The following is a 12,865-nucleotide window of genomic DNA, read 5'->3' on the forward strand; positions in this document are numbered from 1 at the left end:
GGGGAGAGGCGGCGAAAGGAGCTACCGGCCCCCCGCCAGTCGCCGTGGGGCCCGGCTGCCCCGGGGCTCGGTGTGGCGGTCGCGGCCCGGGCTGAGCCGGTCCCGGTCCCTTCGGTGGGGCGGTGCCATTAAACCTGTGCGGGCCTGCCCGGCCCCACAGCCTGCCGCCGCCTGCCGCCCCGCCCGGCCTGCCCCCCTCCTCTTCCTCCTCCTCCTCCTCACCGCGGCGCTCGAGCTTTGGGGCTTTTGGGGGTTTTTGTTGTTGTTGTTTAACTTTTTTTTTTGGATTTCGTCCAACAGACGGGCTTGGCCAGGGCGTACGCGTTCCCATTTCCATTCTCGGGCAGGGCCTTGGGGATCGGCGATGTGAATCACGGCGCTGTTTAACATGTAAACAGTAGTAAAACCCCGCGTCTTTCTTCCTAAACGCTGAGGGCTTAAATGTCGCCAAACCTGACGGGCCGGTGCACCTGAGATCCACCACCAGGATGGGGTTGGAGGATCCTCGGCAGCTTCCCTCAGAGATCCCACCGTGAGAGCCGGGGTCGCTGTGGGGGGGGGGGGTTGGCCTGTCCGGCCCCGTGTCCCTGTCATGTCCCGGTGTAATTTTAGATTTTACTAACGAGCTCATCTGCGTCACGGTGTCTACCTTGGCCTTCGCTGGGGGACTGACAGTTCAGGCTCGTAATCCCGCTCGCCCAGCCCCAGCTGGTGGTGACCATTCCTTTAATCGTTATGGGACTTGGCTTCGTGCTGCCGTGCAGGGACTGGCCGTGCATGGATAAAATGAGGGAGAAAATTATTTTTGCTAATCATAGAAGGGTTTGGATTGGAAGGGACCTTAAAGATCATCTCGTTCCAACCCCCTGCCCTGGGCAGGGACACCTCCCACCAGACCAGGTTGCTCAAAGTCCTATCCAGCCTGGCCTTGAACCCCTCCAGGGATGGGGCATCCACAGCTTCTCTGGGCAACCTGGGCCAGGGTCTCACCACCCTCATTGTAAAGAACTTCTTCCTAATATCTAATCTAAATCGCCCCTCTTCCAATTTAAAACCATTACCCCTTGTCCTGTCACTGCACTTCCTGACAAAGAGTCCCTCCCCAGCTCTCCTGTAGCTCCCTTCAGATATTGGAAGGGGCTATAAAGTCTCTCTGGAGCCTTCTCTTTACCAGGCTGAACAACCCCAGCTCTCTCAGCCTGTCTTCACAGCAGAGGGGCTCCAGCGCTCTGATCATCTTCATGGCCCTCCTCTGGACCCATTCCAACAGGTCCATGTCATTCCTGTGTTGAGGACTCCAGAGCTGGACATTGTGCTCCAGGTGGGGTCTCACGAGCGCAGAGTAGAGGGGCAGAATCACCTCCTGTGACCAGCTGGCCACACTTCTCTTGATGCAGCCCAGGATGGGGTTGGCTTTCTGGGCTGTGAGCGCACATTGCTGGTTCATGGTGAGCTTCTCATCCACCAACACCCCCGAGTCCTTCTCCTTAGGGGCTGCTCTCCAGCCATTCTCTGCCCAACCTGTATTTGTGCCTGGGATTGCCACGTCCCAGGTGCAGGACCCTGCACTAACTGTTCTCTTCCATTCTGCCTCAATGCTTGCTCAGGCACCGTGCCCTGGGCCTGTCAGCTGTGGGATCCAAGGCGTTCCTGGCTTTGCTGAGAGACCTGTGATAAAACTTTTAATTTCCAGTAAGCGGCACCTCTTAGATAGTTATTTAAAGCCTTTGTCTGCATTGTTCCAGAACGATTTCCTTTTTCCTCTAAGGCAACCTAGAGTAGGAAACTGACGGTCCCTCAGGTAGCCCGCTTCCACCTCACTTGGAGTCTTGGCTGCTGGTTGGGTTGGAGGCCTGCAGAGAACCTGGGAGCAGGTCTCCTGCGTCCTGCCTTTTGTGGAGCCGGCCAAAGATAACACTTCTGGTTTGGTCTGGGGCAGCACAGAAGTTTGTCCCATTGCTGTTGTGATCAACGTATTCCACTTTCAGGTCAGAAGATTGGCATTGCTGAGGCTACAAAGTGGCTGTACTTGCTTGGGACATCCTTCTCTGCCCTTTGAACTGCACAGAAGTGTTCCTGCTGATTTCTGTGGGAAAAGCTCTTTTGTCTGGTGTGCTGCTCTGGGTGCCAATTAGTATTTCATACTGATTGTAAGGGAAAGAACTAGGGACTGATTTATGAAGGCTGTGGATGTTTCTAGACCAGAGCATTTTAAACAGCACGTGCGATTTGCAGATCAGTAATCTGGGAGTTGTTTGTTTGTTTTTAAAAATTGATACAGCATCTTAGCTATGGCTAAAAGTGTATGTTTACAGCCAGTTATGATGGAAAACCTTGCACTGTGAAACCAACAGCTATTCCTGTGGTAACAAATATGACCTGCAGAGCAGCAGCAGATGAATCAAAAGCAAGAGATTGAAGTCAAATTACAGGTGACAGTGCCCTTCCCGGTGCCAAGGACCACCTGGAGTCCAGCAGTATGTGGGGACTGGCATTTACAGCAACCAGAGCCCGTCTCAGCCACGGAGGGAATCACTTTCCAAATGCAGTTTTCCTGCCAACGGGGTTTGTTTGCTTGGTGATAAGAAACAATGGTCAACTCGGTTTGTTACTGGAGCATTTTAGTGACTGAGAAGTGGAATCTGGCATCGTCTGCTAAATCCATTTTCTTAGCTAGTCAAATGCCAACTTGGCAGCCTGTCGAGAAAGCTGATAGCGCTGGGACAGGCGTGATTGTGGAGATTGTTTTTTACGGTCTGCTTTTAAGACACCTCTTTCCATTGGGAAAATACAGAGTTACCACCTTCAGGACTGGAAGGACTGGATGAGAGAGAGAGGAGAGAGGTATGGGCATTGTCTGCAGCTTAATATCATGCTTTTCCAAGTGCCTTAGGAAGAGGAATGGGTTTGGCTTTGAGTTAGGCTGGTATTTATTCACTGGAGTGGTGTTAGCCATAGTTGAGAGGAGAGGAAAGTGTGGCATAGAGGACCTAATTCCTCTTGTTTTGTTGGAAGAGGAACAACAAAAGAAGACGTGACTTTTCCAATTACAGGTGAGGGACCTGATCTTTTCTTCTGCTAAAGAAAGCATAGTTATACCCCATTTTTTTGCCATTTTCTACCTCTGGGATCAGCATGTGCTCAAACATAGACTTATTTCTCTCTTGGGCCTTTCCAGTTGCCAGAAATAGCTAGAAAGCTGAAATACTTTGCCAAATCCCTTCCATCTGGGAAAAGCACCGTGCTCTTGCAGTAGGACTGTGCTGATGAGTCAGTTCATTTTCTTGGTGCCACCCCATGTGGCTGGGGAAGTCAGAACAAGGCCATCCTTGGCGCACAGCATGATGATGCCCAGGTCTCAAGTTGTGTCCCCACAGCATGTGGCTTCCTAAAGTCATGGGACTCGACCTTCGGATAAAACCCAAGGTTATTTGACAAAGCGTGAGAGTGGTATCCTCGGAGAGGACAATGTGCTCTAGGTTGCCTATCCTTATTTTCCTGATGTCACAAACAAGTTATTCTTGTACATTGCAGAAAGCCTCACGACCACAAAACCAGCAATAATTTTATAAATGATAAGCTTGTTTTTCTCCTCCTCTTCCCAGATACTCGGAGTGCAGCAGAGAAGCGCGTTGCTGGAATCCAGAGAGTTTCGTAACATGGCAGCCGCTTGCTGAAAGCCCTGCAGATACAAAACAACACTTATTTTAAGTCTTGAGAAACATCTCCTACTAAGTAGAAGAAAAAAAGCATTTAGGTGAAGCAATGTTGCCAGTCCCATTTGTTTATGAGGCTTGGGTTTTGCCTTTATACATTTTAAATGCTTTTTATTCTCATTCTGCTTTTTGAGCCTTTCAAGTTCATGTTTTCCATTTGTCCCATACGACAAGAAAGTCTGGAATCAAGTCCTTACTTTAAAAACAAATACCTGGTTCAGAGTCCTGTATAATCATGTAGTTCCAGACATGAGGTGTTTAAAAATAAAGCCACTTTCATGAGAATTACCCATCTTGAAGGTGATTTTCTGTTCTGAGTTTAAGTAAACACTTTGTTGACAGTTTAAGAAGCTTTTAACAACACCTGATCTGTGTTTGCTTTCCAGGCGGATCTCTCTCTTTTCTTCTTCTTTTCTAAAAACCTAGAGATTGTTTCACCTCTGTATGTGCTGGCAAGGTCTCAGAAATGTAGTGACGTGGGTTGAATGATGCATACCAGTGCTTTCAAAAATACACGGGCAGATTTCATGCCATTGTCCCCTTAAGCTGCTGAGTGGTACCATGGGCTACAGAGCCCATCTTCTTCAGAGACGGGAGTAGGATGGTGGTTTGGGTTTACTGGGTGGGGTAAGGCAGGGAATGGAAAGCCTCCTGTGACACCCTGAGGGAATCCCAAATACCTTCAGAGCCTGAAGCTTGGTAGCTTGATGTTTAACCCAGTCCTTGTTTTTCGGAAGGGGGTTGACAGATGAGTGATTTCTTTTAGTTGAGCTTTCTGAATATACTTATTTTACATCTGTGGTTGTTGATGCAGTGGTGTCCTCAAGCTGTACGCACAAGGCAAGGAGGAGACATCCTTATTCAGTGTGAAGATTTGTCTTTCACTGCTACGTACGTAAAAGTGCCTGGAAATGTATTATCCAGGGGAGGCAGAAAGAGCTTTTTGACGGGCTGCTTTTCCTGCTCTGTCTCTAGCAGTAACATCTGGTAAATGCAGAGACCTGACTGCCTCTTACTGCTACAGGTAAGTCCCATTCTGGCCTCCCAAGCCAGGTGCTCTAAACTGGCATTTCTAGGAGGTTACTGCTCTACTTGTGTGGTTTGAATCGCTTAAGTCTTTGGCCTTGTGCCTTAAAGTGCCAGCAGAGGCATGCTGTAATTGCCCGTAAATGCACCGTCTGTCATATTATTGTTTAATTATTCCAGCTTCTCACCACCACGCACTGCTCAGTGTCTCTCTTGCTATCTTTATTTAATTGAGTGGAAAAAATCTGAGACTTGTGCTTCACTTACGTCACTTCGTATTTTCCCAGCGTCGCTGGATCCTACCATGAAGTCCCAGCTTTTGTGTGCAGAAGTCAGTCTTCTGTACAGAAAAAATAATGTCAATATCTAAAGCATATGTTAGAAAGAGAATCAATATTTTAACACATGGTAAAGTCAGGCCATAAATCTCTTAACACAGTCAAATGATTGTATTATTCTCCCTTGAAACACCGCTCCTCCCCCTGAGAAACAAGAGGGGGAAAGAAAACTCTTGAATAACCAAGCCCTTGTCCTCACAATGCAGGGCTGTTCTTAGCCCCTCGCTCTGTGTTGCTTCTTTCTTCTCTGTCTACTAACTCTCTCTTTTCTTGTGTGACAAACGCCTGCCTCTTCCAGGCCCGTCTTTCCCTGGCCCATCCCTGTTCCTCTGTTTCGGAGCATCACCGGGATGGCAGCTCTTTCCTGAGATCAGCTTGTGACAACCAGGTCCACTACCTACTTGTTACCATTTCAAACATTCCTCCCAGCCTTGCAACCAACCCCTTATTAACATGTGTTGAAAAAATCATCTTTCAGAGCTCTCTCCAACGCTCTCCTTGTCCGTATGGCCTATAAAAAAACCTTGGCAGCACACTAACTGCTTTTTCTTTCCTCGTGCTCCCTGTGTCTGTGACAAACGTGTGTCAGTTTTTTGGTCTTTCCTTTAGCTTTCAGCCTCTGAATCGGAACACTCTTTTTGAACAGCACCCGCACACAAGATCAAGATCAAGGCTCCTCTCCACTACCACAATAATAATAAATATTAGGGTTGCTGGCACTCACTCTGCTCTAGTTTTCATGGCTCTGGGCAGAAGGATTTTCGTCATGTCCTTTTGGATGAACATTCTGCACCTGAATGATCTAGTTTTCAGGGATTTTTTCAGAAATCCTGAATTGAAATTTTCCTTTACAGGTGTACTCCCTATAATGTCTGGCTCCCTAATGGAGCCGGCATCTTTATTGGGGTTGTTCTTTTTGGTTCCCGTAACTGAACTGTAAGATTACTCATTTCATACTATTTTCTGATTTATTTTATTTTTTCATCCATCTCCTTCCTGCAGGAAAGAGCAATTTATATAATGATTTCACTGTCAAATTGACTTCAGGCTTTACTGCTATTTGTCACCATTCAGGAAATCCATCCCTGGCTCCAGGAGAACACTCAATCCCTGCTGACAGTCTGGAAGAGGGAGAGAAAATAGATAGCAGAGCTGCAGCTATTAAGACCAACAGGCAAATATTTTATTCCAACTCAATTTTCCCTTCCCAAATTACTTTGAAAGAATTTTTTTTCTCTTTGTGAGAATGCGAATGAGAGCTGTTTGTTTGTTCATTTTCCTGGGGACACTTCTATTCAGCTGATCATCATCTTCTTCCACGTTTCAGACAGCGGAGCTTGCAGCAGTGACAAGGTGCAATCCCGAGAAAAATTGCTTCTGCTTGTGCCCTTGGTTAACCTGCTGGCAACGATACTTGCCTGGGCATGGGGCAGCTGGCTGTTTTACACAGCTCAGCGTGGCTGTGCTGCCACTCCCTGCCACTTTTAGGACACAGTTGAGCTGTTTACAATAATCTTAAAAATTTGTAATAAATTTGGTCTGCCCTCCAGGGGCCACCACTTCCCAGAGACCTTTCCCCCTTCTTGGCTTCTGCGGGAGCCTCTTTCCTTCAGCTTCACACCTTTATTAGCTAAAAGTGATACCAGTACAGAACTGGTTGTCTTCAGGGCCTCTCTTTGAAGGGCATGCTACGCTGCTATTCTCTTGAGAACTGGAAGATTAGAGAGGACGATGTGGAAGTGGAAGCCTGCTCCCTGTTTTATGCAGAACAGAGGTGGGATAAGCCCTTTTAGGACACAGTTCAGCAGAGAAAAACTTGGGCTGCTTTCACACTGGCATTCCTCCGTACCGTGCCATACCAGTCAGCCTTGTGCTAATCTTCACGGACCTTTGAAGGCATGAAAGGACATGCAGTGTGAATGAAATCTAAGCCACACCGTGCCAGATTATTGGTGCCAGCCAGTTTTAGAAGGCTGACACCAGCGCCAAGTGAAACAGGTACAGTGGCAGGAGATGTGCTGTACCACCTGCGGGCATGCAGAGCCGCGCAGCATCGCACGGCGCCGACAGCAACGCGCGGCACGTAAAAAGCTGGGGAACCCACAGCCACTTCGGCTTGAATGCACTTTCCAGGGGAGGAAGTGGCTTTTCCCTTGGAAACCTCAACTCCCCAGGGTCTGCATGAGGTCAATGGAAAAAGTGATTTGTTCAGAATATGATTCAGGCCGCCTAAGCGCAGGCTTATCTTATTGACTACAGAGGAGGCTTAACCTCTGTAGGTTTAAACTAGGTTTTGTGAATACCTAGCCCCTCTTGCTCCTTAGTTTGGGAGTTATGTTAGGCCTGGATGTGGTTAGCCCTTGGTAGGCAAACTGCCTACCAAAATTCAGGTGCTGCACACCCAAGCTAAGAGAAACTTGTCCACCAGAGCACAGAATGCCCTGATGGATCCTGCTTTGTCCTTTCAGGTTACTGTGGCACATCAGAAATGGATTTGCAAGTACCAGAAGAATGAAATGAAGTCAAGAAAGGTTGGTTTCTTTAGGGATGGCCTGACTAGAGCTGGAATAATCAGCATCTGTTTCAGTTTAACTGAGTTTTTCATTCCAGCCTTTCTCCCCTTTCAAAGTACAGACAACTGCAGCCTTTAATTTGCCCTGTCTTTCACTGTAGAGAAAAGTAGGAGTTTCTAACAGCTGATACTATCCTGTCTAGAATATCTACACTAAAAAAATAGAGTTTATTGTCTGTTGTGAATGAAAAAGCTCTTGCTTCTTTCTGTTGTTTGTAGTGTTGACTTTGAAAGATAAATTGTTTGAACTGGTTGACTCTCCGTTTGTATAACTGAAGATTAGCCTGCTTGATAGCCTGCTGGATTTGCAGTTTTCCCTTGCACTAAATAAACTGAGGAGCCGCTGGCCCTGGGGCAGCCAGGATACAGTGCATACTTGATAAAGTTTGTGTGCATACAAGTAAATAAGAGAAAATAATTTCATGCATGGCATTCTGGATGTGCTGTTTCAGCGTTGATATGTTGTGTCTTTCCACCTGGAAGAGAGAGCTCCTGTAAGACCTAGGAAATCTGTTCAAAAAACTGCTAACAGCCCGACAGACATAGATAGGTGGCTAATGAGTTGAAAGCCAAAGCTGGCAGGACCAGAATTGTTTTTTACATGGGAGTTTTACAACCCTAAATCATGCTACTTGGTTTGGAGAACATAGGTATACCTTAATCAAACCCTGTCCTTTTTATCCTACATTTGCTTTGCAGAACCAACGGGAGGAAAAAGCAAAAATAATTTCTTGTCACTCAAGTAAGCAAACCTGACTCTGAACACATAAAAGGAACAGACAATAAAAATAGAAACATCTTACTGTACTGTAGTCCTTCAAAGAGAACCACATTTTGAGGTTCCCCTTCTTTGTATTGCAACAGCATCTCACACCAAGCAGAAGCTTTCGCTCTGGTGGGGCAGTCTCTGTTTTCAATGTGATGGATCTTCTCAGCCACTCTGGTGCAAGATTAGCTTCTAGACGTTGACAAGGGCTCTGAACGTCCGTGTGTGTCCTTCAGGTACAGTGTCTGTGCCTAACACCCTTCCTCTCTCCCTGAGTTGTGCCAACTCTTTCAGTTTCTCCAGTTTTTGTAGCCCCACCATAAAGGCAGCAGAGCCAAGCTTACATTCAAGGGGAAGATGGAAAAGCAGTGACGAGGGCATGCACTGTTCTCGTGATCGTGATGCTCACAAAATGAAATAGGTTTTTGTTATGCCATAAGCCTTCAAAACCTGCTTCTCTCCCCCACAGCCGAGATAGAACACCGTGCAGCCCTTGCCTAAAAGACTCCAGCCAAACTTCTGGTAAACTGATCATTCAAGAGAAGGGGAAGAAATAGGACAGGGTAGGAAGGTCTGGGTAGATTGAGGTGTAGGCGAGAGGAAGATAAAATTTAGGTACTAGGAATTTGGAGATTTAAGATATGGTAGAGGGAGATTGAGATTCACAAAGAAAGTGAAACTGGGAATTAGATTTTTATGCTGAGGCTGGCAAGGAACTAGCACCAGGGGAGGGACAGAAGACACAGCAGAATACAGTTTGCCAGTCCAAGGAGATGAGAAGGAAGAGACAGGAAAGTCAGAGGGACAGGCAATGAGATAAAGAACCAGACAAGACATTGACTGGTTGGACCTGACATGGGGAGCTGAAGTTGGAGGCCCTGCTGGAGGTGAAGAAAGGAGAGGTGAGGCCCAGGCAGAGGGGAAGGGAATGGGGTGCTGGGGAGGCACCCCCCCACAGGGCAGAGCTGAGGGCTACATGGGTGGAATGGGACGCAACGGGCTGTGCTCATTGGGACATCCTGTCTTCCAGAGCTGGAAGTGGAACAGAACTTCCCCGAGGCTGGCCTTCACGTTGGCTCAGCCGGCAAAGAATTTGGCTCTTTTTGCCATCTGCCCCAGCCCGAGTTACAGAAATGACTAGAATGGAGTGTCCTTGGGCAAGGCGGCAGCAGCTGCCTGCCTGGGGGAGGAGAGCGGGCTTTCTTCTGGTTAGATGACAAAAATTTTACAGTTGGGAGGAGGTAGTGAAAAGGCCACAGGACCAAGAGAGAAAGGGTCAATTCATTAGTCTGGATGCCACTAAATTAAGAGAAGGCAAGTGGGGCTATTATATCAGAGGTATCTGAATTCAGTCAGAGATGATTCTGAAGTTGCTAGATCGATCTTGTGGTCAGCTTAAGCAAGCTTAACTAATTAATTGCTTTATATTATTCATTGTGTAAGAGCTAGCTCCTAATAAATCACACTGCTTTGTAGAAACATGCTTGAAACAACTGTGTAAATACTAAATAGCCTTAGGAAGGATCTTATGAATCCACTGAATAATCCGAATTCCAACACTCATCCCCCACTGCTGCTGGTCTAGATGGAGGATAACAGTCTGCTCTTGCCATCTGTTTCTCCCTGAGTAAAAGGGGCAGAGGTCTGTGTTGGTCATACAAAGGTACCAGCACAGCTGATGGCCCATGGAGGTGCTGTGATGCTGCATGGTCCTGCACCGGCAAGTTGTCCTTTTCAGGACAGGTGTTACAGGAACATTACGAAGACTGCAAAGGCAAGTGTTGAAAAGTTAGGCAATGATGTCCAAATAAAATTGCCAATGAAACCTTAATTCAGAATCTGTACACACGTAGGTTATGAAATGCCCATTACTTATATTTCACCTCCTGTTTATTTCAGTGTGAGTGGGATTAATTCAAGATCCTCGCACAGTTCTATGGGTTTTCTGGGGCAACGGAGACTGAGGAACCTCTGACTTACTGCCTGTGGATCTATCTTAAGGTGAGGTACTCTATTGCAGTACCACAGTGTTCACAATATGGGCCTGTCAGCGTAGTCTCCTGAATGCAAGAGACCCTTAACTAATAATTCTAAGGACTGTGACTCTTATGCTCAACTTCTACACTGGGCCAGGTCTGTGTTGACAAAGATTTGGGGACAAACAGTGCTGATGGAGGCTGGGAGTAGGTTGGAGCTGAGCTCTCCAGCATCCAGTAGGAGGGTATAAAATTAACTACTCCATTTGTCCAGATTAAGAACAAATCTTGCATGTACAAATTCTGCCTTTGCAAAAAAATGTCTGTTAGTTCTGACTGTTGGCACAAGTATTACTGTGGTATCAGTCTAATCCCATAAGACATATTTAAGAAATTGCAGCAGAAGGGTGGAGTTATCAGTGTAAACTTCTTGGCTGATTCCTTGTCTAGTGACAATTGTCCTGCTCTGCTTTATACCAGCTTTTCAGTTTTATGTTTCATCATCAAAAGAGCAAACCAGGGGTTTTTTGAGTCCAAAGTAACATTTTTTTTAGATTGCAAATCATATTTTTGAAAGCAAAGCAAGTAGAAACAGACGTAAAATGTCTAACAACCAGAGTACACAGAGCATGTGTGCCTTGTACACACTTTTTCAATGCTAAAGCAACTGGGCAGTGGCACTTTGCACACAAAAAGCCTGAGAAATGCAAAGGTACAGCACACAATCAACAGAACATTCAGATCCTCCCTACGCATGGTGAATACATGCTACTGTCTTCAACACAAAAGGTGTAGTTCTACGTAGATGTCGGTATGTGTTTAAATAAGCTACACAAAAAAAAAGTATCTTTCAAACTCCCAAGATTTTCAGGGCAAAGCAGGTATTTCCATGTGCTGTAGGGGGTCAGTGCACTGTCCATGCTGCAGATTTTACCGAGTAATAACAACAAATAAACATCCAGTCATTGTAAGAAATATTGTCACTAGAAAATTTCACCTAGTTTCTGCCCTGTGACCCATTATGTCAAAAAGCCAATTCTGCTTTTAACATTGTCCAGCATTTATAAGTCAAAAAGTGTGTAACCACGTCGAACTGTCTGGTTTGCCAAAGCATCACACAAAGGAAACTGGCAGAACCCAGATAATCCAACATGGATAGCCTGCTTTCACTGAAACTAGCCTCAATGATTACCAAAAGTTGTAAAAAACTGATGGAAATAGCAGATACTTAGATCTTACTATCATCTGATGTAGGAAATGGCTCCCAAATTTACTCAGGGTTTTGATTCTGCTGAGGCGGCTGCTGTTCCTTTCGAACGTGAGCCGGTGGGACGTGTCCAGGCCAGCAAGTACCGAGATCAATTAGCAGACTCCCACCAGCTTTAATGCGTTTTAGAAATTAGAAAGTTGAGCTGCTATTGCAGTGCTTGAAAGGGGAACTGATTGCAACCGCCTGAGAATTTAGCATTAAAAAGCTAAACCTTCCTCAGCAAAATACCAAAGGATCGGTTGTGACAAGTTGTCAAAGAACTTGCTTTTAAATCCCATCCGCAATCAAATGAGGGCCGATGGCAGCTGCTCTGCCACACTGGAGTGTTATTTGCCGACACAGGGGCACGGTTGCCACCTTCATAGTGGCCATCGCCATTCACCTCACACGTATTCCTTGCCGGGGTGGCTTGGCCACACATGTGGTATTATTTCCTAAGAAAGAACAGTCAGTGCAATGGCGTGAGGGTACAGCAGGTGCCAAATGGGGACGGTCCCGGTTTTGTGGAAAAAGGAAAGGTGGGAACATGGCAGTCCCTTGGTCTGTCTCCTTCGTAATCTCTCGGGAGCTAAAGGTGACCTGTGGCAAGAGCTGGGAAGCTGGGCCTTGCCCGTACAGCGCTGGGAAGAGCTGCAAAACTCATTATATTCGGATTTCTGCTCCTGTCTGTCCTGGGGGCAGGCTCTCCAGTTAACCCGTGGGACTGGCGGCAGAACAGTTCCTTTGTAACGAGCGACGGGCAGCAACGGACCGAGCTACGGGCTGTCCCCCCCGGGCTCCGGGACACCCTGACAGAAGGTTCTCCCCGGTGACAGGGTGACAGGGACAGAGGGGTTCCCCGTGATGGGGCGGCTGTGAGGCCGCGCAGGGCTGGCGACCTGTCCGGGCGGCCCCCACAGCTTACGGGGACACCGGGCCGAGAGGCAGCGGGGAGCCCGGCCTCAGTCCCGGGAGGTCGGTGCCGGGCCCGCACAGGCCCTTCCCTTCGCCCGCCCCGCCGCCTCCCCGTCGCCAAGGGCAACCGGTTCCACTTCCGCCCGCCGCCAAGATGGCGCCGGCGCCGTAACCTGGAAGCGGTCGGCGGCCCCGCGTCTTCGGTGGGCCCGCCCCCGTGGTGCGGCGGGAGGTCTGTGGGCGGGGAGTCCCGTGACGGCTCGGTGCGCAGAGACGGTGGCCGGCAGGGGCGGGCGGGGAGAAGGAG

Source organism: Calidris pugnax, unplaced genomic scaffold (genome assembly GCF_001431845.1).
Source record: "Calidris pugnax isolate Ruff unplaced genomic scaffold, ASM143184v1 scaffold4, whole genome shotgun sequence".
NCBI lineage: Eukaryota > Metazoa > Chordata > Aves > Charadriiformes > Scolopacidae > Calidris > Calidris pugnax.